At 42.4% G+C, this 27129-nt stretch overlaps 1 protein-coding gene across 3 annotated transcripts in view; it reads left to right on the plus strand.

The window, feature by feature from the left end:
• Positions 1-1429: 1429 nt before the first annotated feature.
• sox6 (SRY-box transcription factor 6) overlaps positions 1430-27129 on the plus strand; it is a 135763-nt gene continuing 110063 nt past the window's right edge. For 2 of the 3 annotated variants that reach the window (XM_041957594.1, XM_041957747.1), the window contains exons 1-3: positions 1430-1644; positions 4057-4170; positions 21361-21430. The gene's annotated coding sequence lies outside the window, so the exon portion shown is untranslated. The remainder of the gene's footprint in view (positions 1645-4056; positions 4171-21360; positions 21431-27129) is intronic. The other variant, XM_041957667.1, reaches the window with a different exon arrangement.

Genomic DNA, 27129 nt, shown 5'->3' on the forward strand with positions numbered 1-27129 from the left:
TTTAGTAATTGATCTCAACCTGTGTGTGTTGCCTGCAGCCGCTACACCTTTGCTTTAATTTTAGATGGCAAAGGGCTGTTCTCGGATCTGTTTTAAAACACAACATAGGATTTATTTCAATGACTCTGTCTGACATAATATTAACCGAGTATGAATTAACGTACCGATGCAACACATTCATTATTTTAGTTTTATCTCATGTGTGACAATTTTACATAAATACTAGAAAATAAAACGTGTCACTCCATCAAAGTTAAAAGTTAAATGTGATGCTGGGAAATAACACTTTCCCTCCTATCGCCGCCCACATGACAAACATTTTCCAAACAATCACACGCCAATTATTTTTATGACTAAAATCGGTCCATTAATTTAAATTGTGCGACTCTCAAAACTGACCCTGTCAGGAGGACGAGTCTTTTATTTCCTGACGCCTCCTTTGAATGGGAGGATTTTAACGATCTGCTATTAAATAGACGGCGTGAAAATACATGTTGAATGTCCTACACGGGGAGAAGAATGTGCATGTTGGACGTACTTTTTTTTTTTTTTTTTTTAACAGGATGATGTGTCCAAATAATTCTTCTAAAATCTGGAAACGCTGAGATGCATTATGTGACTTCCAGTCCGTGAAATCTGCAAATACCTGAAGGGAAGCTCTGGGTGGTGTGTCAACGCTTCTTACATTACAAATATATTTTTAAAAACTCATAACAAAGAACAAGGTTATAGCTACATATATTTTGATTAAATGTATGCAAATACAAGCTGTCATATCACAAAAGTCTAGACTAGTCCCTGAACTTCTCTCACCTTCACTCGTTGTCTCATATCATCACCGTATTTTCCTCTAAAGAAATTTGAAACACCTGCATCGAGGTTGGAGAGGTCAGTGCGTTATTTGTCGTCTGACAAAATAAATAAAACCGTGTGACCGTGTCATTAAAAGGAGTGTCACATTTCCATAGACTGGGGGGGAGTCATCTTTAACTTTGCAGTCGCCGTGGCTCTAATTGATGTTCATTTAAGTAAGCTTATTAAACTGACTAAACTGCGGGCAGCTTCAACCATCCTCCCTGTCCCCACTTTTATTTCACCGCAAATCTCTCTCTCTCTCTCTCTCTCTCTCTCTCTCTCTCTCTCGCATCTCTTGTCTGGGAGGAGGAGGGGGAGGAGGAGGAGAAGGGGGGGAGTCCTGCCTCTTTGCCTTCCTCAGATCAATGCCCTGGCCTCTCACTTTCTGATGTTGCACGACGGGAAATGCTTTGAATACTTGCGACATGGCTGCGCGCATTGATTGCCAAGATTGACAGCAGCTCTACCATCGTCTTCTCTTGTCTGAGTGAGAGAGAGAGGGACAGAGAGAAGGGGGGAGAGAGAGAGAGAGAGAGAGAGAGGGAGAGAGAGAGAGAGAGGGAGATAAAGAACAGATAGGCTAACAACAAAAGGTACTTGTAGTTTTGGACAGCTGAACTTCACAGAGAGTATACGGGATCCCCTCATATGGCCCCGTGTGAGCAGACTTAAGTTTTTCGCTCAACAGATAGCTCAGTGATCATTTTCTCCTAAGTCTAGCCTAGTCTAGCGGTCTTTACGCACGGGAAAGGACGCATAAATATCTTCTCCACGGCTCAGATCATCAAGGTAAACAACACGTTTGCTGTACTTTTCAAAATGCTCTATGCTGTCTTGTTATTTTCCACCTTGTGTTTTATTGCTGACTCCTAAAAGTCGAACGCGCTGTCAGTGAAATGTTCCGGCACAGTGCGCGCATGTTCCTTTCTGTCTTTCTCCTCAAAAACATTTTTAGAAAGTTGTGTGTGCGTCGAGCTCGCACTGGGTCGCGCGTTTCGTGGCGGTGGAGAATGAGTGTCAAACTTCAATTATTGCGGTTATTTAATGCGTCGCTTTCACCAAAACAAGCGGACTGCATGCGAGACGGGCGAGCGGCGCGGGGCTGACTCCGAGGCGCTCGGAATTGGCAAATACGCGCGAAACACTGCGTTTAACTCCACCAGAAGTGAAGTCCGACACAAGCTGAAGCATCGTTTGAAGGTTTGAAATCACCTTTTTTTGTCTTTGTTTGTTTCGGCAGCGTGAAGCCGTGCGAGCGGACACGGGCTGCGCCGTGTCAACTGTGAGGCGCCAAGAGCGAGCCGGAGCGCTGTCACCGGGAACATTCTCACTAAACATCACAAATAAGTGATGATTCGTCCGAAACTGGTCAAAATTTAGAGGTCTGACGGCGCTTTAGTGTTTGTGTTTACATGTCCCGTAACTTTCTTGTGCTGGTGGCAGTTTCACTTCTGTCCACAGAGCGGTACTCGTCATTGACAGTGACGCGCGCCCTGGTAGGTTTCCTCTCTGCATGTGAGGTGGACAAGTTTATATGAAGCTTTCGCTCATGTCTCATTATACCTTTACGCATTCCAGGGCTCTTGCCCTCCAAACCGCCTATCCACTCGCACATTTCTGTCTGATTGTTTCCCCTCTTTTTTTATTGTTAGACGCTCGCAGTCTCTGGCCTCCGTGCAGCCTGGGAATTTGCTCTTCCTTAACTTTCTCGCGAGGTCAGGGGAATCGACCTCTAAAGAATGCATAAGCCATAAATTAAATTCAACAGTCGCCGGGCTTGTCCATTTAGAGAAGATGCTCCCGAACAGACAGTTTTCCATTTAAGCCGAGGCTCTGAAGCTCGGCGCCCCCGGACTGAACACAGCTTCTCTTGTTAAAAAAAAAAAAAGACAAAAAAATGTTGCAAATGTTCTTAATAAGGATGAATCGTTTTGCATTTATCCGGTTGTTGCCGCAAGACATTTCAGAAAATTAACCACCTGGCCTTAAAATAGAAAAATATTATTCAGATATTTTTTAGAACATAAAATAAACTTTTGGTCTGTGTATGAGATTTGGGAAATCACTCACTGTTTTACACACTGTCCATTAGGAAATATTTATGCTGCAGAATCTTAATAAATAAAATTCCATCTTTTTCATAAATGGCAGATTAAGTGAAATATGTGTGGCTGAACATGTTATTGGCAGCATGTCGCGCGGAGGTGGCCCCACGTTTTAAGATGTTTCCTAAAAACGAGCCCCAGTCCATGTGTAAAGCAGCCTTCTGAGGCGGCTGACAACATTTAAATAAGAAGACATTCAACTGTGGCAACACTGGCATCTTTGACTTTTTTTTGTTTTAATTGAATTGTACAGTTGTGTCTTTCTTCTATTTATCAAACACCGAGCACGTGCGTTTCGCGACCACACAAATAACACACCTGTGGCTAATTCGTGAAAACACAATTATCTTCTCTCGCACGCTCTCTCCTGGAAGACTCCTCAGACAATAAGCGAGCCTCGGGAAAAAAGAGAAAGAGTCATGTACTCTGCGAGGCTCAAAGTTTTTTAACCTTATCGTGTTTTGTTTTGGACAGTCGCTCTTTAGCGTGAGCGCAGGTTTCCTCATAAGGTAAGGCGGTTCTGGAGACCAAATGCAAGTCTAAATGGCACATTTATAATTAGACTGCCCATTCAGCACATTGTCCTGATTGCTATACAGGGACACTCGGCTCTGTCTCTGTAAGAGTTTGTCTCTGACGGCTTGTGCAGCTCAGCGTGTCGCTCGCAAAAAGAGCGAGAGGGGAAAGAGTGAAAAGCGGCGTGGCAGCCCTTTGATGCCACACAGCCGCACTTAAGGCTCTTATTTTAAAGTCTCTCACTTATTTTTGCGCACAGAAACTACCGGCATCCCGATTAACCACCTTCTTCCTCTGCACACCTCTTCGCAGTGGTAACACACAACTTGAACGTACGTTTTAATAATTGGAGAAATGGAGGCGTGTTAGTATAATTCTGGCAAGATTCAGATAATTTCTGCTGTTTTATCAGCATTGCCCGGGACGCATGTGCTTTTATTTTGCAGTAATTTTAGCGGATTTAAACATTAATGAAAAACTAAAGACTGGCAATATGTTGGTACTCAACAAAACTGCAGGGCAATAATATATTTATCATATTACACACTGACTGGCCATGCGCATTTTCTGTATTTTCAAGGACTAATCTTCCGGTGGATCTCGGGCTGACTTGAGCTTTTCGCAAGACTGAAAAAGGCAGCATTTCCAACCTGGACTCAGCATAACATATAGACTCGCAGACGCTGATGTACCAGTAAGTTCAAAGATTTTAGGACTTTCATTTTGGCATGAAGGGAGAAGCCACCTGGCTTGTCTAAACATATCCTGCACTCTGTCCAATAGGTCCAATGTCTCCCCTGTTGCAAGAGCAACAGGGATGCTGAGATTATATTTATTTTCATTATTATACATTACATTTAATTATTACTATTTGTTTTATTGAGAGAGAGAGAAATGTTGTGAGGGAGCCCATCTTAAAATTTGTTTAGACTGAGTGCCGCAAACTAAATTTCCTTGTCGCTCTACTTTTAGCTGTCCTCGCCATCTAAAGGTAGAATTTGTTTAAACTAAGCTCTTGTGCCAGCAATTAGTGGGATCAAAGAAAAGGCAGGAGAGAGAAGGAGGGAGGGGAGGGAAGGAGGGAGAGAAAGAATGAAAGGGGAAGGGATTCAGAGAGAAATGTGCTTTATGTTTGGATATTTTTTCTATATCCTACCTTGCACATGTGCACATTGATTATTGATTATGCTTTTGGTTGATGCTTTTAATGCAGAATGTGAATCCGATGATTTCGGGTTGACAGCAGATGTTGTTTACTGGGAATTTTTATTGCAACTGTGACTTTACTCAAAAGACTAAAAAAACAAACAAACAAAAAACCCAAAGTCCCTTCATCAGCATTGAGCTCGCAGATCTGTTTGTCAATGTACCGTGTTTCATCATTTCACTGCTAAAAATCAAATATGACAGTGACGCAGAATGAAAGTGCTGGTTTGCATGGTTTCATTTTATGGCCTTTATGCTCTTCTGCTAACAGTTTTAACCAGAGCGCGCTTCCCTGCCAAGCAGAATTCTCACAGAATTACAACCAACTCCAACTCATGATAAGCTGATTTCACAGTCGGAGAAAGGGGGGGTTGGGGGCGTTCTTATATCAACACAATTCTCCAGTGGGATTGTAAATAACAGTGATGCGTTGTCACCGGCAGATACAGCAACGTTACAAGCAATTTTAAAAATATGTGTGATACTGTGTGTGTCAGTAATACCAGAGCTCTGAGGAGACTGCATCAGTCTCTGCGGACCTTGATATTTAAAATTCTTGCAAAATTGTCATTGTTTTATTGTGTATGTATGTGTGTGTGTGTGTGAGAGAGAGAGCGAGCCCCTGTGTGCTTTGGCATGAGTGTATGCATGAGCGATACTTTCCCTCAAATATTCCCAGATATTTTGTCTTTACATGCATAAACATGCTGTTTTTTCTTTTTTGAACCTAAATCCAAAAAGCTCACCAGATGTCAGTTAGGCTGCAAAAAAAAAAAACTTGCACATCGCGTTATCTCTCTCTCTATGTGTATATATACACAGTGTTTTGCAGAAAGATGGCTGTTTTGTTCCAAGTGACAGGATGGGCAGGGGGAACAAAGCTTGGGAGGGGGGGGGTCAGTTGAGGGGTGCACAGGTACTGGTCGCCCTCTTTTTGTGGTGGTGAAGAAAGCGGCTGAGATCTGATGATAAACAAGATGAGAGGAGGTAAACAACAGCAGGCCTGGTAAAGGTGGAGGAGGGAGGGTAGCAGATGTTGTGACATCTGTCTATCTAAGTGTTATCTAATTTGCTGGAGAATATTTCAACAATGATCAAAACTGACGGGGATGTGCCACAGCAAGTGTGTGGTTTTTGTTATCAGTTTCCTGCAGCAAGAAGTTTCTGACGAGTTAGTGACATGTCACTCCTGTCATGAAGCTTAATTTTCTTCCACGGGACAATGTGAGGAGGCGCTCCACAGCGTTATGTATAATGCATGCGTGGTGACAGAGAGCTCGCCCTCCTCCGTACACCAGAGGAGCGTAGAGCGGGCGTTTGACGACAGCGTGCCTTGAGGAAGTGTGTACGGTGCGGATGCCTTGTGTTCGGGTGAGGTGGATTTGTGCTCACACAGGAGGAAACTGTGGCTTTTCTCAGCGTGCGCCATTGTCATCTCTCTTAGAGGAGAAAACGCTGACGAAATCAGTGCTCAAGTGAGTCATCAGGACCAGACATGGGGCATCACCTCCACGAAGTCGCCGTCTTAACTGAAAATCTGTGAGAAAGTGGAGCAAGACAGATTAATGGGAGGCAGTGCAACACACCTGCTATTTGACAAAGAATTTCATCTGGCTTTGGCTTTTAGTTTGCCACAGTCAATTTTTTTTAAGATCATGTTTTTCCTTGAGCGCAGATTCCTCTAATGTCAAAGATTAAACTTGAGTACACGTCATTTTTTTTAGTCAGGAAAAAATAGAACCTACAGTGTGTGCGGCAACACTTACTGAACATCGACGAGGGTAGGGGTGGCATTTTTTTCTGCTCTATTAGATCTCTGTGTCCCTCTGGCTGCTGTAAGTGAACAGTATTGCTGACATTAAAGGATTACAGATGGAAAAAAAAAATCTAAATATGTGTATCTTCACAGGAGCTGCATAATTGCACAAGTAACCTAAGTGGCCCATTTTGATCCGCATCATTCACTCTCCCACCGAAAATGTTTTTCTCAAAATAATTGGACATTTTCTTTTAGTCCATAGCATAGTTGTGCATAATTAACTTTGACTTCAAAATGCAAAAGTCTAGGCTATGGTAAGTAATCTCTGATTTTTTTTTAAAAATCACACATTAATATGTAGAATTAATTGGAAGGGCCTTGGTGGCTGCATGTTTCTTACACAGGTCTGGGACTGTAATCAGGTGGAGGAATTAGGAGGACTCATTGTTTTTTATGGATCAGATGAAGATTTGTACAGTGGCTGTGTGAAGATGGTTGCCTTTATTTCCATATCAAAGAGGCACACAGTGCAGCCGGGCAGTAATTAAAATGTGGTGGATTTTGGAGTCCCTGCATATGTACACACACACACACACACACACACTTTCTCTCTCCCTCACACAGGCGTGGGGACACATGCACGCACACACACACATGCACAGCATATGGACCAAGGCTGAGAACTGTCAGGTTATGTGAAAAGCGTGCAGGTGGTTGAAACTGAATTTTAAACAAGCACTCATGTCGGTCCAGGTTCCTTTTGCAGACATTTGGGTGCAGAATCCAAAGCCAGTTTTTTTTTTTTTTTTTTAAGTAGCAACCATTTTGTTAGCTACAGTTTGAGAGAGTTGCATTATCTTTTTTTTCACTTTGACTCAGTAACAGCTGTCACTGACAGCAGTCACACTAACCTCGATTTGAAATCACAGAGAAATGATGTTTATTTGTCAAACTCATCATACACAGATAGACATGTGGTCCATATATGTGTGAATGAGTGACCTTGCTGCAGAATACTGGGATTGATAAAAAAAAAAGAAGAAGAAGCAGTGATGTTTCGCCTCGAGTGATTTCTGTCTTACTGGAATTGGAGAAGCTCTGAAGACCTGCGATTGTGTCTTGTGAGTGAACAAGGGAAAAGAGATTAGTGTAATGTGGGCTTTTGCACTGCTCACACACAAAAGCGTCACAACAAGCCTTTTCCTTGTGATCCCCCTATTGTGTTTGGATCAAGTCTCACGGGCAAGCCACTGCCATGGAGGAAGCGTTAAAGGACCCAATGAAAATATCACTCGAGCCAACATGGGCCACTGTGACACAGAGAGTTTTCATGCAAAATAACGTGAAAAAAGGCTTTAAACTTCAAGCTCTGATAAAAGAGAAGAGGCACAATTATGCCATTGAGCACATACCCTAATTCTCATTTGTTTCAATCATTTACCCTTTTTGATAGAAAACTGATCCAGTTTTGCATAGTTTATGTACTCCACAGTCTCAGAAGGCAGTAGTTAATTTTATATCCACACAGGTCTCCACTGTCTGTAAAAGCTGAGCGATTAGACATTATCCAGTTGGTGGAGGTTGACAGCCGGCTTGGTATCTGCCAGCTTGATCTGACATGAGATGTAAAATATGCCCCATAGCTGTGACTAAGCCAACCAATCTGGCTTCCTTGCTCTGCGGTCCAGTCTTTAGGATGCTGGGAGCCGCTTTGTTGGCACACGACTGTTTTCAGATCAGATTGGCAACTTCATTTGTGTGCGCACCCGTACGTACAGTGCGTGTGTGCAGACTCTTGAGAGATCTGGGATTTGAACACATGATGCCGCGCTTTGTCTTCTTCAGCGTGCACTGAAGTGACACGGCCATGATGAACAATTCTACCGTAATGTGGCACTTCGATCCATGATGCAGAAGGCTGGGCCAAGTATTCGACTTTTCTAGTTTGACTGGCAAGGTCCAGAAGACCTGAGACGCCATATCTTGCACATTTGTTCTAAATGTGGATTAAAGCCATGGTTCATCTTTAACTTGTTGATTTCATTACATTTTTGAAGACAGGCCTCACAATATAAACATACTTTGTCTCTACTGCTGCTGAATTTCAGGGTCTCCAGATAGTGTGCGTGTCAGCCCTCTTGGATGGAAATAAATACTGATCAACCACTTGCATCATGGAGCAGCTACTGTGACATCTAGAACAGGCGAGGAAGTCATGGAAAAGAAAGGACATATTGGGCCAGAAATCAGATTCCCAACAGTTTTTCCTTTGGAAAACACTAATGTCTCATGCCAAAAATAAATCAAAGTGACAAAGAGGGAGGGCGCATGGGGGAATAGATGGAAAGGGTCTTGTGGCTAAAGTTTTGATGAAGTTAACCATAGCATCTCTTCTTACCCAGGTCTTTTGTTTCCTTTCTGAATAATTTATTTTTACACTGACTTGGATATGTTACAAGGCTTTGCCCTTAATGTGCATTATGAGAAAATGGCTTCCCCAGACCTGACCACAAGCTTTCTCTCACTTTCTGTCTGTCTTTGTTATCCTCTCTCTCTGTGAGAGAGAGAGAGAGGGGGGGGGGGTGTTTAGACCCTGTTGGTGAAAAGATGGACGAAGAGCAGATTTTCTGAGACTAAAGACTCTGCACAAATAATGTTAGTGTTCATGTTGCCTCAGACCCTGCTGATGATGTGTAGGTGGATCAAGCTCAGTCTCCTTTACTCTGAGAAAGTGATTTTTCTTCTGACCTGCATGTAGGAAATCTTGCATTTTTAAGGTGGTTGAGAATATTTCTTGTACTCACTAGATGGGAATACGTAAATGCAGTAGTCGCATCGAAGCGGTGGACTTTCCTCCTTTAATTTTTTTTTCCAAATGGCATGCTTTCTGACTCTCACTGGTGGTACATGGTGGAGTTCTGGAGCAACTTTATCCATCACTCTGCCTACTTGTATCATAATGTAAACATAACAGAGACACTAATGTTGGAAAATATGAACTTTAAACAGAACCAAATTTTAACTGACAGTCATCTGCTCGTTCTTTGAGGGTCCATGAGTTATGTGCATGCTTTAGAAACAACTGACAAAGGCGGTGGAAACATTTGGCCCCATCTGAAATGACACCCCTGATTGGCTCAGCTACACAGCTACAAGCAAAGTGCAGCTACAGTGAGGAAAGCCCAGAAAAGCCGACTCCGAGAAAGAAACGCCGCCTGTGATAATCACTTTCTTCAATGGGACTAAAAAAGAGAAATCTGCTGAAATGATAGAGAAAGCCTGCGGTTTGGCCTATGCAGTAAATTTCCCATGAGCCTCTTTGACAATCTGAGGGGATAGCCACTCTGGCACACGCCACCCGCCCACACACAAAACACACACACACACACACACACACACACACACACACACACACACACAGTGTTGTTTCTGCCAGGCAGCACGGGTGTAGACACCTCTGGGAGGAGGCTTGTCCGAGGATGATTGACAGGAGGTGGGTGAGGGCTAGACTGAGGGGGAGCAGTGGATGATGGGAGGGGTTGTCCTGTCTGAGGAACAGTAACTCTCGTTGTTTTTTCCACTAGACGGGACGGTCTATAAAATCTACAAGAACTTTGCTGAGGGGAGTGAAATGACATTGTGGAACAAGCATTAAAGACCGAAAAGATTTTGAAAGATAATTTTGCTGGAATATTTTATGACCACAATTAATGACCCTGCAGACTGCATACAAATATATACAAATGACTTCAAAACCCTCCTTCCTAAGTAATAGGTTCATATGCAGCTAATTTGCAATAGCGATTTACGTTCACTGTCAAAGCTTGTTCGCAGAGTTACGTTCGTCCACCGCAGTGTAAAATCATAGGGAGGAGGCCAGGGTGGATGGCCAGGCACATGACTTCGACGCTGGAGGCTGGGGTTTGCGTCCCATCACAGTTGACGTTTTTTTTTAAAATATTTACCATGCTCATGATGCATCTGCCAACCTTAACGAAGTGTTTTAGTTTCCCCAACCATAACCGAAACGTCCTTACCATGACCGCAGTGTTTCCCTAACTCTAACCAAGTGTTTTGAGTTGACTTCACATAGCCATAAAAAATGTAATTATGCTTTAGATGCGAGCAGTGGATACTGTAGCGAAAACAGATGAAAAGCGTTGATGGTAAAGTCTTTGCATCAACATTCAATGTAAAGTTTTTGTTAATAAAATAGCTGAAAAATCTCCCAAAAAAGATGAGAAAAAATTGAAGAAAAAAAAAATCGGCCATGCATTTCCTCGAAAGCATATTATGAATTGCAAATTAGATGAAGATGGAGACAGACTGTAGAAGAAGTGGTTGGACTTTACCATCACAGTCAGATGCTCATAGGCACATGTAGCAGAGCTATGGTTGTGGTTTTCTGTGGTAGGAAGGAGAAAGGCTTTATGTCCTTGGTTAGGGGTGGGGTTGAGGGTAAACTGGGGAGGTACAATGTTCCTCCTCATCCTCAGCAATGCTAAATTTATTGGTTACCATCTGCAGGGTGGAGGAGTTTGGGTTGTGGCCAGGCCAAAGAAAGGCTTCTAATTAAACAGTCATCATTATCAACTTGTGGTCAGTGATCATCATCCCCAACACTGGTTCTCCAAGATGAACATGGAATCATTGAGGCTTTCCCTGAAGCCCATGCTGGACTGAATTAGAATAGAAGAAACAGAGGAGAAAAGTGCTAGCGAGAACATTTTTTTTTCCTCTCTTGGCAGAATAGGCAGCATGAGGCCCTGTGCCATATCCACTCAGGTTTAAACAATTACCAGACATCAGAGAACCCAGCAGAGCCTCAGCGCTGGCACAACCGTCATGCTTTTGACTGCTGTACTTTAGGCCATGGTTTAAGACATGGCCAAGTGTCACATGTAAGCGGAGCTTTCGATAATTTCAATTAGTGTAAGAGGGTGTGCCTGCAGTATCTGTATCACTGCTGCTGGAGGAGATTTCCTTTGAGGTTGACATCCCCTTAATATAGTATTTCTTGGTTTGATGTGTGAGTGACACCAAGGCGCTCCAAGAGGATGGCAAAATGGTTTATTAGGACCTAATTAGAGCCCTGTGATTAAAGGGGAAGTGACTGTGATTAGGAGACCTGCAGATGATGTGGAAACAGGGATGAATATTCAGAGGCGAAAACACACAGTACGTATCAGCCTGTGTGTGTTTTGTGCGAATGTGTGTATGCCTTTGTAGAATACGGAGCACCGTGGAGTCCGGGCTGCCTCGGAGCTGTTGCGTTATCATATCATCTTCACAGCAGATCTACAGCAGAGGAGCTTTACAACTGACGCTATTAGAGAGAAAATGCACCAACGAATATGCAACCCTACAGCTGATAGTTTCTGTGAGTGCATGTGCACTTGCCTCACACAGGAATTAGAAATTTGAGGAGCACCTCTTGTACCACAAACACCATTTTAAAAAAAGCGAAGATGACCTCAGCTTGTAGCTTGTTTTTTAAAGGTTTCAGTCCGGCATGTAAGAGTTATGCTGTGGACCTTCACAGCCAATTGAACATGAATCCGTGAGGAATGTTCTGCAAAGCCAGGTCTACTTCGGGAAGCTTAGCGCACTTGCAAAGAATCACACATTCTTGTGAACTTCAGAGTATGTGCTGTTTAATCAAAGAGATAAATGGTCTTATTATTATTAGTCGCCATCAATGGAGAGATTAGCATTGGACTTTCTTTCTTTTCGCCTCACAAACTTCTGACTTTTTCAGATATGCGATAGCCACTGCCATTAGAAATCATTTATGGGAGTGTTCTGAGGGCAGGAGATTGTCGGTAGGGCCTCGCGATTTTACAATTTCACAACTGACTTCCTCCTTAAAATGACACAGGCTTACCTGCCTATTACTCCCTTTGATTTCTACAGTACATGCTTCTGCGCTCTGAGAGGTATTCATAATAAACTTAAACTCCACTGGCTTCATTGCTAAAGGGTGCTTATCTCTGGGCCATTCAAGAGAAAGAAGGGTAATATTTTTTCCAATTTCAACATTTTACTGTTAGGCCACAGTCTGCCCAAAACCACGGTTAGGGGGCTGTTGTGGAGAGCAGGCATGCACACACGTGGATATATGGACACATGCATGCACTGACACAAGTACATGTACATATACACACACACTGTCCATGGATGGTCTTTGAAAATATTATTTTGCATTTAAAAATTGAAATGGATTTTTTTTTTTTCGCTTGGATTGAAGCCACATATTTCAGCACATTTATTGATATGTTTTATTCAGTATACATTTTAACTGACGTTTCTTAAGGTTGTGGGAACTAGTCAGCTAGTTTTATTTAAAGTCTGCTTGGCTCATTCAGCTGAAACCCTGGAAAGTGTTTTTTCTTTTATTACATGGATCATACTTACCTTGCAGCACTTATTGCATGTTTGGACACGCAATTTAATCTATTTACATTTTCATTTTGTCCCAATGGAATGTTCAAGGCATTCTTAGCTTCAAAATGTATACTCAGATGTAATGTAAGATAAACTTGAAAACTAGTTTGCGGTGAGCAGTAGTGGCCGTCTCTCTTTTGCTTGGAGCTATGTCAGTTTTCTGCTAGAATAATGAGAAGCATGTGTCGGACAAGTGAAAAAAACACAGCGATCTTTCATGTGACCCACCTGTCGTGCTTACAGCGCTGTTAACACCAACCTCATGTTACTACTGTCCGGACAGCCGCCCCAAAGAGCCTCTTCCCCCTGCTCTTCTGCTGCATTCTCCTCTTCATTACTCTGCTTCAGAAGCTCTGCAAAGACACCTGGAGGTGCTTGGCCTAACACTCATGGTAGCACACGGAAGCCAACTAAACACTTGAAGGGAAAAACTAAACCTTAATGACCACCAGAACTGAAATACACATAATCTGTAGGTGCCAAGTGTTTGTTTGAACTACATCTTTCTCCAGCAGTTAACAATGTGCCGTAGGTTTGTACTGTGAGTGGAAGTGCTCCCCAGCCCTCTGCCCACAGCCTGAGCCCACTGAGTTTCTCAGTTTTACCGTTGCTTGTGCCATGCTGTAATGGGCTCCGAGGACATGATGGGAATATAATAACTGCTTGGCAATGTTTTTTTTACCCCCCTCATTCTCCACTAAATGTAAAATGTGCCCAGAAACATGGGATATATGGTACAGGTTGTGATGTCACTTGTTATTGCTGGATATGTGAACCAGTAAATTTTGGATTATTTTCCACAATCTGCTGTGCGGAGTGCATTATGTCACAAAGGCCACATTGTAGCTAGCTGGGTGTAGAGCAGTGTTGTCTCCCTCTCTCTCTCTTTCCCTTGTTCTGTGCATTGCACGGCCACCTTCTGAGCCTCCAGTCCAGACTGCAGCCTTACTTTATGCCCATTTTCTTTCCTTGTGCTGCAATCAATGGACAATGGACCTATTGGATACCTTACATAATTGGAAAAAAATCATGCATTGAAAAGGGTCTAGTTATTTTTCTCTGAGAAATTTGATTATTTGCAAAATCTTGGTGATTTTCTAACATCAAGGCTGGAGTTCTTAAATAACGGGGTGTTCCTGCATTAGCTCCGAAAGACTGCGTTGGAATCATGCCCTGTGAAACGTGACTGTAAATGATGAGATTAATTAAGTGATGACTGATAGATTTTCATTCCTTTGCTGCACAATTGGGACTCTAACTGCTTTTGTTCAGTGCAGTATGGAATGGAAGAGCCTCCTGTTTTCCGCTAATTAAATTTGCCACTAACATATGCTGGCAGGAACCTCTTACCTTGTTTGACTTATTTATTGCCTGACTGTAGAGGTAATTTGACCTTTCATTTCAAAGGCTCTTTTTTTAATCCAGAAAAGGAGTGTTAAACTCAATTATACCAGTGATCAGTGGCTCAAACACTACATTTGTTTCCTTTGGGGGGACAAGCCAAGTAGAGCCCTGCTCTCAGCTCCTTGTCCCTTACTCCTGGCCCTTCCACCCCTTCAGGCCAACAAGGGGGGAGAGGTAAATTAGGACGGGAGAGGAATGGGGAAGGGGGGGCGGGGGCGGGAGGGAGACATGAGTGAGATGAGAAAGGGAGAACGGAGAGAGGGAGAGAGGAAAGTGCCCTACAGTTCCTGCCATGTCACTGGAGATTTGTGTCCTCCTTTTAAATCATTTCCCTCTTAAGAAGATTAAGAAGGCAGAAATATTCTCAAACTGATCATTTTCCCTCCCCCTAAATGGATTCATTTGCATTTGCAAACGCTGCTATTAATTGTGGGTTTCAAAAAAAGACAAATGACCTCTGCAACTGTAAATAAAAAGAAAAAACAGAGGTTATAATGTTAATTGTTAAAATGGCTGCACAGGGGCCAGTGGAGCCAAAGCAAAGCATATGCCCCCATCAGTATCAGATTTACACCGTGGTCACACACGCTACAGGGGGAAGGTTTAGTTTTATTCATTATAATTATTTATATGACCCTTAAATCTTAATCAAGATTTCAGTCAGATTTTTTTTCCTTGGGAAAAAGGAGTTATCCTGTGTGTCATTCATTTGTTTTAGTGTTCCACCAGAGAAGAGACTAAAAACTGGATCACTTTTTAGCAGGATGCAGGGGAACATGCAGTGAAATACTGTTATACTGTAGAGTGCAGTGTTGGGTTACATGAATGGCAGATAAAGAGTAATTTTCCAACGTGGAATATGAATGTTCAACTGTAGTCCTTCCTTTTCTGAGAACACTGCTGCCCGTTTAAGACGTTCTTTACTCCGTTACATGCTACAAAGGCTTTGCACATTTCCTCAGTTAAAGTTGTCTGCCTGCATTGTGCTGAGCTCGCCGCTAAGATAATCATTTGTCAACTTAAGCCTGCCTTTGCAAATCGAAAAATGTGCGACGGTAATACAAGTCATTGGTGGAAAAAGCCACTATCAAATAGTGCGTCCCTGCTTCTCCTCGAAACAAGGAAAACACATAATAATTTGCGGACACCAATGCCTTGTTGTAACCTGATCATTTATGGATCAGTTGTTTCCTTTCTGGTTTAATTCACCATGTGATTGATTTTCAGTGCAGTACTGTTGGAAAATATCCACACTAAACCGTGCCTGAAATAGGGAATCATTTGAATACAGATGCTTACGGCTTAGGCCTTGTCACTGGAAACCACTTGGAGCCAGGAGACAATTGCAGGTTGATTATGTTGCTTCTGACAGAAGTTGCAACTCCTTTGTACAAGGCAGCGATATTTGCATCTAAATGCTTATTGTAGACATCTAAACAGCATAAAGACTGATTGTAAATGCCAGCTGTTGGGCCGCACTCGGGAATAAAAAAAAAAGAATTTCAATAAGGAAAATTGGGATGGAAATGAGGAAATTATTTTCAAACAGTGGAGCTGAAATCAATAAGTAGGAGATGGCGGCATTTGTTGTGCTGGTTGTATTTGTCATTTTTATTGAGCGTGTTTGTACAATCACATATGAATCTATTTACAGTTAGCTACGGTATGTTGTATTTTAACTGGTGGTAATACAGTGTTTATATTCAGGTGAATTATGTCTTATTCTTTGGCTACTGCTGCAGGCTTTGTGTACATGGCTGTAGTGCAGGTGTTACAGATGAGTGAAAGATGTAGGAATTTGCTGTTGGTAAATCATCAGATTAGAAATATAATACGACCGCATGACATATTTGACACATCTCCTTTTGCTATTGTGTTTACAGGTAGTTTAGGTAGTTGGAACATGTCACTCCAGCCTTTGTAATGTTTGTGCACGAGTGCATGTGTTTGTATGTGCGCTCTGTATGTTAGTGCAGTTATACAGTACATACGGGTGTGCAAGTGTGTGTCTGCTTGGTGCCCAAAGCAGAGTGATGCCCCTGCTGATTCTGCTCCTCTAGCTCTTTGTCCTGCAGCACTCAGTGTGTCTGCCTCCTCGGGAGACTGGCAGGCTTCTCTAGTGTGGCTCCACAAAGGCCCAGCCTCCTTTGAGGTGTTAAAAACTTCCATTTATGCATCTCCCTGGACAAAAAAGCACCAAGCCCATTTGAGTCCAGTAGCAACACAGGCAGACATTGTGGCCACGCTTCTCTAGCACTCATTTCACAGATTCTAAAACCAGTATGTGGTGAACAGGATTTGAGGGGCTAAAGTGCCCCGTGAGGGCCAGGCGATAAGAGGGGAGAAACGCCACCACGCAGTAAACTAGAAGATGGGTCCAGGAAAATAAACACATTACCTGGGAGAGAGGGAGAGACTTGTTTTCATACCCCTGCCCCCAACGTACACAAAAACACAAACCCCACTTTACAAGAAAAGAAAAAAAAAAAGAAACAGAGAAATAATAACCAAAAGGAAAAGAAAATACGGGCGCATATCTTGCAAAGTTAAAAAAAGAGGTCTCATCAGAGTGCAAGAAGACAAGCCTATTCTGTGTTCTCTGTCTTTACAGTCTTTGGAGTGAAGAATATGTGAGAGGGGAATCAAAGAGAATTGATAGGTTGCACGCCCGCCTGTTAGGAGCACTGGGGACTGAATGCCGTCCACCGTGGAGGAAAACATTCTATTTGCTGGTCGTTTCTCTCCGCTCACCCTGCCTCAACCCAGTTGCTCAGTAAATAGACTTTTATTCTTGTTATTTGACGCAGAGGAAATGACAGATAATGCATTTGCCGAGCAGCACACGAAAGCCTCGTTCAGCCACAGCCGCTGTATCTGTATCAGGCTATTGCTTGGAGGAAACTCTGGGTAGAATAGCTGCTGTTCAAGGGTGTTTTTTTTCTGCTTTATCTGACACCATTGCACTTCAGCTCTGCCAGAACACAGGTCACTGTTTTGCCCTCAACAAAGATACTTTAACTAGAGTGACACTCTGGCAGTCATTCCTGACACGTTGGTGCTAGACGTTTTGTGAGCGTCTACTCTGCTGTAGTTCAGTGTCAGGACAGGATCGGCCAGAAAGAGGCAGTTTGAAAGAGACAGAGGGTTAAGATAAAATAAGGAGGAAAGAGATTTGTAAGGGCTGTGACAGTTAACGGTGTGCTAGAGCGTGAAACAGCTGTTTGCACGTGATTGACCTGCTTCCAACACCAAATAACTCAATGATATGGTGCGATCTCTTGTAGAAATTCAGCTCGTCTGTCTCACAGCACAGCACTGGATTTTTTTCAGGTTTTTTTTTTTTTGCCTCTGGCTGTCCAAAGTTTATCACACCAGTAGGAAGTGAATAAATGCATGAGCTAACAACGGCTCCACAAATACGACCTCCTTGAAATTATGTATAAAAATGCAAGTGTCTACCTGAACACTAGCTGCTTCCTGACCAGCAATGTCCTCTCATTCCCGGCTAAAGTGATTACTCACTGCATGGAAGCTGTCGTTTCATATTTCACAGATGATGCTACTGCAGAGAGGATTGACTTTATGGAACTGGATATTTAACAGACAATCACATGTGTTCAATTACTGTATCAGACATTTCTGTGCCAGAATGTTTTGCGCTTCACCAAGTCGCCCTCCACCCTGCACCCCCTCCCCTTCCTCCCATTTCCCTATTTCCCCTGGGACCACTGCTATAGCCCCACCTCATTGCATCCCAAACTCCCCCACGCAGTCCCCCGGCCTGACTCTCACTGTGTGGCTGCTGCTTCTGCAGAGATAACCACACAGCATCCAGGTAGGGAGCAGCCTGCTGATGGCATAGATTACCTCTATTGTCAAAATAACTAACTCTGCAGAATTCCTACTTTAGAGTGTTTGGACGCAGGACAGAGTGAGGATTTGGAACGGAGGATTGGGAGGATTTTTTATTTTATTTTTTTTAACATGTTGCAGATCTGGACGAATTCCAAACAGAAGTTGCAGCTCAAGTTTTGGCTTGCCTCATGCACACAAAACTACACAATTTGAGATGTACATTTACATCCACGTACGCAGCAGGCACATAAACACACCCACATAAGTGCAATTTAAACATGTGGCACATTCAGTAGTTTTAATGAAACACAGAGTTGAAATAACGTAAAGCCTGAATTTGGTCGGGACAGCTGTGTAGTGGTTGGTCTCCCCTGTGCTGCGTACAGCTGTGGTGATGCTGTCTATTGATACTGAGCCACTGTCACATGACGGCTGAAAAACACAGCTCTCTGTTACGGTGAAGGAAAATTCAATTAAGCGTAGCGCACACCGTACATGAACACATGTCTGGAATTTGAAGGTTGAGTTGGTTTGAAAGTGACTCTTTCTGGGCTGTGATGCAGCTCTCCTTCATGTAAACTGTACAAAAGGGCCTTCGCTCTAACGGCAACTCCAGCAGGCAATACAGTGTGTTTGATGTGTAATACGAAGATACACGAGCCGTTTCTACATGGGAAGCCTTAGTACAAGTGAATGGGTTAAGGATATAGTTTGCAGAAATGTGGAACTTGAATCTCGTGTTGTGCCCAGACAAATTGTACGTATGTGTGCGTCTGAACTATACCAAATTACGGGATAAATTCTGCACTTTCAAACCAGTGTGTATCCACTTGGTGCTGTCTTTGCTGAGTTTAGGCACAAAAAGGCTGTGTGTTTGTGTGTGTGTGTGTGTGTTTAATCCCTTACAATTTTCAGCACTGGAAATGATGCTATAATTTTCAACTCTGCTTCACTGCGTATGAAAGCTTTTGTGGCAACTTGAGTGTGTGTGCGTATGTTTGCATTTTGTTTCTTTCTTGTGTGTGTCTGTGAGTGCGTCTCTGTGTGTGTGTGTGTGTGTGTGTGTGAGATAGCCATGACCAGCCAAAGCTGGAGAAAAGGCCACTCTTTGACAGAAATGCCACAGGTGGCTGTGAGCTCTCTGTCCCTGCCCCTTTGAAGTCAGCTCCGTCAGTCTGTTTGGATTTTTTGCATCTGAAAGCTAAACCTCCAGTATTTTCAGTGAAGGGAAATTAGTTTTAACAGAAAAATAGTCTCTGTGCCTCACTCTGAGTTGTCAGTCATGGTCTAATGGGGCCAAATTTACTTGGCATCCCCTCCTCTCACCCTAACGATTTCTGTCTCTGACAAAAAAGAATTAACAGAAAACATATCGGTTAAGTGTGCCGACAATATCTTTATGAAAATGTAGTAAACTAATAACTCGGATTCAGGGTCGAATGGAATTGGGTATAATAAGTCCCCGACCCTCTAATTAGGAATGGGGGGCGCCTGTTTTATGTTTCCTGCCTGTAGGTCTAATTCACAGCAGGAAAAAAGCTGCTACGTGCAGCTACAATAGGCCGGTTGACACGGAGTCGTAATACACCACAGGGATTTCTACACTGGCTTCATTATAATATCATTTGGGTTCGCTCATTATTTGCAATTATAAATTCTTTTGTTTTTTTTTCTCCCTCAGACAAATAATTAACTTAAATAAGCGATGAATAAGGAATACATTTCCCCATTTATTACTTACCTCATTGTTCTCAATTAACATCAGATTATGAATTCAAAGGTTTGTTAATGTCGACTCTGTAATTATAAGAGCTCTCATTTATTGAGGCACAACAGGAATTAAGCCTATAGTCAGATGTTTTACAAAGACTGGTTTATTGAATTACCATCCATGTAATATGTGGTTTATCCAGCAGGCAGGCATTGTTGTGTTGACTGAATAGCTACTAATATAAGTAATCGTGTGTGTGTGTGTGAATACAGGAGTGGGTGGTTGTGGCTTGAGCACAATTCAGAACAGTGAAATAATGTGTGTTTAGAGTTATTTGAGAGGCAAGAGTAGACCTTAAACTCAGAGGTGCTATTCATGTAACAGCTTTCCATTCAGCTGGGGTCACCTGGGTCCCCTCTCCCGCTTTGTCACCTCTAGCCTCAAGGCTACCACATTCAGACCTGTCTGCAACTCTTGCCTTTATCTGGCTCATCCTGTTAACCCTCCTGCCTCCCACATAGCACGGTCCATGCTCAGCGCCAGCAACAATGCGATGCTAGTCTGAACATTTATCTGGTCTTATTGTTGGTGGCTTATTTTGCCCCGGCGATGGGAGACTGAGGTGCTGAAGTGCAAATTAGTGACGGATCAGTTAAGCGTGACCTTAAAAAACCCTTGGCCTTGTTTAATTGGCAGTGCTGAGGCGGACTAATTGTATAAATCAGCTGGTAATGAGATCTTGGCTTATTGTGAAACACAAGATAATGTGAGAAAATGAACATTATCGAGCTTACAGCATTTTCATCCCTCAAGCCAGACAGTCTTATCAGTGAATTGATTCCTCTCCGTTGTCATTACCTCTTAACTGTGGGTGGAATTTGGCTTCGATGATGCCTAAAACCGTATGCAAGCAACACTGTACTGGAGTTTCCTGCGTATTTTCTCTAACAAAGCTCTTAAAGTTGCAGCATTTCAACAAGACATGCTGAAACTAGCAGAGCATGGCCCCTAAATAAATCATTAGCAAGACAGCGCTTGAAGAAAGAAAGCAAAATTAAATAAAACAACCGCTTTATAGGAAAGCTGTTTATTAGCGGAGCCCATCGACTGAAAGACAGATTAATGAGGTAGCAGAGAAGTGGATTTCAAACATTGTCTAGGAAGGATTGCCATTGGTTACAGACAGCTGTGAGGACTGGAGGTCAGACACTAACAAAGCTGTCTTACAGTAGCTCAGCTGTGGAGACTCTGACCCTCAGCCAACAGTCACTATGGCCCCGTTTCTCTTCCTCTAGTCCTGCCTCTGTTTGTTCTGATGTAGGTAAATACAGTTATCTAAGACCTTGTTGATTTTAACCACGTTCCGATTTCACTGTTGTTTTTTTTTAATTAAATAAAGGGGATTTAAAGATATTTATACAGTAGTTATTAATAACAATATGATGCTGCATACATACACACTTAAAATGGCCCTATCTCCTGTCTCCTTTTTGCTTACATTCCAGGTTTTTACATGAATTCAAAATCAACCGACCAGTGATCGCTGGAAGCTGGGGATTGAGTCTTTCAGTTTTTGTAAGTATCAATTTGCCTCTTCAGCTTTTTCTGTCTTGCCACATGTCTCATACACCCCTGCTGTCTTTCACCCACACTGAACACCTGCGTCAAATGAGGTGGACAATTGGATAGGCGCACAATGTATGCACAATTAGACGCTTATATAGCCAGAAAGTCACTGACAGACCTTTTTAAACATTAGATCCTCCAACTTATTTTTCTTGCATTTTGTTTTGCTTCAATATTGTGTTTGTTTTTCCTTTCTCTTCCTTTTTTCACAGTCTGTTGCTCCCTGTGTGCTCTAATCCTGTTTCTTGTGTGGGAGTTTTTAAGGTGAAATCATGCTTTCTAGTATCAAGTATCTTAATGATTAAAGCCTTAAAGAAAAAAAACTACAGTAAAAAAAATATGCATCAACCTTTTGAAGAAAATTCTTTTACAGGTGAAACTGGTCAAAAATGTGAAACCTTGAATGTCAGTAATTAGAAGAAGCCTTTAAGTCAATCAAATGAAAACTGTTTGGAGTAGATTGAAACTCTACTTGGTATCATTATGTAACGTCCATAAACATGGTCAAGTGTTTCTGAGGTGTAAAAGACAAGAATTTGATCATAAGAGATAATCACATAATACTTATAACAACTGCATACTAACATGGGAACCCATATTCATCCTTTTCTACCAGAGCAATATCAGACCTATGTTTAAACCAGGTCAGAGTCAATCCGGTTATAAAATCAATCTAAAAGTGAAGAAGTGAAGTCAAGAATTTTCAAAGCAATTCAGGAAGACAGTTGCTATGAAAGCAACATTTTGCTTTAAAAAACATAGTAGAGAATACTGCAGTCCTCTCTGCATCAATACAAATATTACTTGAACAATCTTTGCTCAGCTGCTGGTTGTGCAGGATTTCTAATAAAAATGAAACTTAGATATTAAGCAAACAAAGGTGAGGACCTTAGTTGATATTATTCTTTTCTTCCAAATGTCAGGAGATATCATGGGAGTCATATAACTGTGCCTGAGAAGCTCCTCAATAACAGCTGAGAAATGTCTCTCTGAATTCAAAGTTCATGGCCATTTACCATTGTTTAATCACGCCATTTCATGTCACACACCGTCTTCTGCTCAGATGAACATGCACCTGTGTACCGGCACGCAGTCTCTGCCGCTGCTGCTGCTGCATGTTAGTTTAGTTGAGTTTGTTGTGAATGGGGCGAACTCGTAAAATGGTCCTACTATGACAGCCAGTCATGCAGATTGTGACCTGACTGGTGAACATAAATAGAGAATCTAATTAATCAGAGTTATTAAAAGCACTGCATACACACCAATGAAAGACATCGCTGCACACACTGCTGACAGAGATGTAATAAAGACAGACATAAAGGACTTCTCAGCTGAATTACAGAAGTTGTACCATGTTGAGCAAATGCCAGTTTTTGTTTAGCACACGTACACAATTGAATGCAAGGTTAAAAACAATACATCTGTGACTGCTAACATCAGCTAACTGAGTCCTGGCGTGAGCAGGTCTCAAATCCCTGATCATTTACTTTCTCAACCTGCTGCAGAGTCCCTTTTAAAACATCTGAGTAATTTGAGATACCACATGAAATGTTTTCTAATATATTCTTATATATTTATATATATTTCTATAATATAACATAAGCTAGCTAGCTTCAATAACAGTCAATCAAGTCAACAGTATAGAAAAACATCCTCACGCAGCAAGAAACCAAGAAAAATCTCCAGCTGCTGCTCGATAAGCCTAATATGCTTGTTTGAAAATATTAAACAACAATTGCAAATATTCAGCAGTATTTACAGTCTCTAGTCGTGTCTGCTGCCTCCTGCTGGGCAGTGGAAAATGCTCCTCCTCCGCTAATAAACCGACCCCGGACGTTTTGACGATAAAGTTTTCAATACTGCAGTGGTTATGTTGACCCGTCACTGTAATGCTATGCAGCACCTGTCCGTAGCTATTATAAAAGAAAATACAGCATGAAACTCTACCATGCTAGCATTCATTTCCATCCCATTCTTCTGAGACATTAATTTGGATCCTTATGCAATACCAAATCTATAGATCCTTTGACCCACGTGGTTAATGAACTTCAAAACATGACAGGAAGTAATTTAGTTTGTGTCTGGAGCACTTACAGAACACTTTAATTACACTCATGCAATCTCATCTGGAGACACCTGAGGATATGTTAGACCATCAGAACAGGTCATATACGCTCTTTCTTAGTGTGCGCTATTTCTCTAATAAGCAACGGCCACACAGTCTCAGAGCTCTCATCCCACTATCCATGGCACCACTCTAGAGGAGGATGCGGGGGATTCATTTTGTCAGAAATTAAATAAAAAGCACTTCATCATAAAATGAAAGTGAATAACCTTTGAATGCTTATTCTTCATCTATTATTTGTCAAATGGGCCTCTTCAGTCCACTGACCCTGCAGTGATTATGGTCAACATGTTGCTAAACAGAGGCCGCTTGACAAAGGCCCCCTAACAAAGATTTTAATTTCATCAGCCTCAATTACATCAGATGATCCCAGGGCGAATTTGGAAGACTAATTGTTCCACATGTCATTACCTGTCAACAATGTGAAAAACCCTCCTGAACTTTATCCATCTGCCTAAACTTTGCATTCAATTAACAGCTTGCTGTCTGTATTACTCATGAATGACCTCCTTTTGAAGTGCTCAAACTAAAATATGCATGTTGGCAAATTGATTAGGTGGGGTGTTGTCTGGACTCTCTTTACAGTCGGTGATGAAGTATGGTCCATATTTAATCACATGAAGAGGACCTAACCTCTGAGTTTTTTATTATTATTATTATTATTATTTGAAGGTTTGATGGACTTTATTTCATTCTTAGAAGAATAAAAACCTAATATGGACTTGGCTGCTGTCCTGCTTCTCAAGGTATGTTCCCTTGTACTGTAGGACAGAGCTTCACCTAGTAGCTGTACACGGCAGGACCAAAGAACATGCCATTAATCTTCTTGCTACCCCAGCTGTGGAAAGTAATGCATAACTAAAAGTCCGGTAAAATGAATTAATGATTTCAACCATGAACTTTTCTCCCAAAACGCCATGAATCGTCTCCAACTGATAATGCACCACGACCCTGGAGTGTGAAATCCCTGTTGCGTTGAGAGTAGCCAGTTAATTGATTTGCAAATTATTTAAAGTTTGTGGTGCCCAGGGGAGTGCTACACTCTAATGACGGCCCGTTTTGAAAGAGTTGAAAAACTCTTCCCAGGCAAGCCAGTATAAGATTGTTACACTAAGCTAACAAGTCTAATCTGAGCCCGAAGAGGGGAGATGGTGTCCAGCATTGGGTTGTTGGATTGGGTCATCTGAATATGCTCTTTAAATTAGGATGTATCTCATCCTAAACAGACCATTTAATTTCATAGTCCTTTATTCCTCTTTGTTTTCTCCTCTCTGGGAATGCATACAATATGAAGGATAAGCTGTTTTTAATACAGATACAAAGCTGAACATTTTCATGTTCTCTTATGCCAGTGTGACACTCTCAGCCAACTCCAGAATAAATGGGGTTTGGCTGACTTGGCCGGAGTGAAATGTTGTTACCTGCAACTCTCAAAACAGGCTGTCTGTGTGTAAAATTTCTAAGAAAAGCCGAACGCTCAAGTTGAGTATTCAAGCTTGGAGTGTTTTGTCGTGCTTACGACCGAGATGTAGCAATATCTGGCCATTCTGCGCCGAGCAGGCTCATCCAGCAGCAGGCACACTGTACGTTCCACCACTTTCTATCTGAAATTGTTTGATCTCTGTGTTAATATCAAGGAGCCTCTAATCTCGACCCATTAGCAACTGCTGTCATTCAGACACACGGTGTCGGCCTGATTTAAATAAAATGAAATGAAGATAGTTGTTTCTGGTCCCTTGGCTTCACTCATTGCCATAAACATATGCTCTGTGCCCCGCTTCTTTCCATCTTATTTATGACTTTAATTTGTTGTGTGGGCTGCGCAAGAAATCAAATTTAATCCAATCCTCCCAGGGACCCTGTCATATAATAACATGGTAATTTCTGTGTATCCTTTTGAAAAATGAGGAAATTAATTCTTCCTGACATGTTCTAATTATTCCAGTGTGAACGGCGGATGGGCTCCCCTCCTTCCTCCCATCCCCCCAGCCCCCTAAGTGTCAGTTGCCGACGGGTGGCGAGGTGCTAATGCTGACCAGCAGCGCGTTTAATTTGAAACATGAGCAGACACCTTTCAACACACCTTCTTAATGTTGGAGTGGCTCACACAAATTAATTCACTACTCATCTGGCAGCTCTGACTGAGGTGTGTGTGTGTGTGTGTGTGCGTGCGCGCAAGCGTATGTGCAGTGTGGGGTGGGGGGAGGGGGTCAATGGGACACTACTGCCATTAGTAAAGGTAACATTAGGTGTTTCTGTGCGTGTGCATGTGTGTGTACTGCACTGTAGGCGTAAATGCATATATGTCAGTGTGTGCAGACACGCGTGCTGGACCAGGTATCAACATATTTCATGTGACTGGGTGTTGAGTTGGCGTAAAGCTGTCTGCTGGGATGTTGGGATTGCTTGGACAGCTTTTTCCCCCCTCTCTGGATCTCCCTCCTCTCGAACCAACAGTACCTTTTCACACATCCCGCTGCTCCACTGAGAGCACTGAACGGGTTATTTAATTAGACTGTCATCAGGCAGTCTTTAGCTTATCACTTCAATTTGCATAGGGACACTACTGGCAGAGATGCTGTGGGGCAATGATTGTGTGTTTCACGTTCAAAGGTTAAAAACATAAAAGAAATAAATGTTTTCTGGATAAATCCTTAGCAGAGCTCTAATAATTACAACAATAATATGATTTAAAGCTGAGTTTGATGTTGAAATAATAATCTGTTTATTAAAAAAACACAACCCTTCACTGGCCTGATGCTGGTCTACACAGACAGTCGGTATCATGGAGAAGAAAAACAGTTAATAATTAACAAGGTCCAAATCAAAAAGTCAAATAAAAGCAAACTGTATTCTGATTTTTGTAAAAACTGTCTCTCTAAGTCCAAAGCTCCGCATGCACTCATGCTTCTCAGAGAAGAAATGTGTTTCCACTCTAATTATGTGTAGTATCCGAAGCAGCTGAGACAGGAGGAGAAAAAATAAACAAACAGAATATACTGAACTTTGGAGTCTGGTTCAAACCATAGGACTGTAATTGATTTTGTGTGTGTGTGTGTGTGTCTCGGGTCGTAGAACAGAGGCCTCATAGCCGTGGCGTCATGGTCGAGGAGAAGAGAGCATGGCTTTGTGAACGGTGGGTGGGTCCCCCAATGACTCAGAGAGGGGAGAGGCGTCAACATGGCCGCCCGGCCCACAGGGATTAAAGTGCCCCCCCCACACCCTGCGGGGTTAATCACTGCCATTTTGGATCCATGCAGAGGGAGCAAATGCACTCTCCATCACTGTGGAAGAACTGAGACATAAGCCACCACTTAGGCTGCCGCTGCAGCCGCTCTGTGGGTAGATCTGCCTCATAAGCTTGTTTCCACTCTGTACAATAGAGTGTTTTGAGTCCTGGTTTACTTGTCTTAAGAAGGTTGGAGTTCCAGGATCAGCGCAGAATCTTTGGATATTGCTGCTTCTTCTCATATGGGTCTGGTTAAGGGATATACCAAGTAACCTGGGATGTAGTTTCTGGTAG

This window comes from Chelmon rostratus, chromosome 1 (genome assembly GCF_017976325.1).
Source record: "Chelmon rostratus isolate fCheRos1 chromosome 1, fCheRos1.pri, whole genome shotgun sequence".
In the NCBI taxonomy this organism is placed as follows: domain Eukaryota; kingdom Metazoa; phylum Chordata; class Actinopteri; order Chaetodontiformes; family Chaetodontidae; genus Chelmon; species Chelmon rostratus.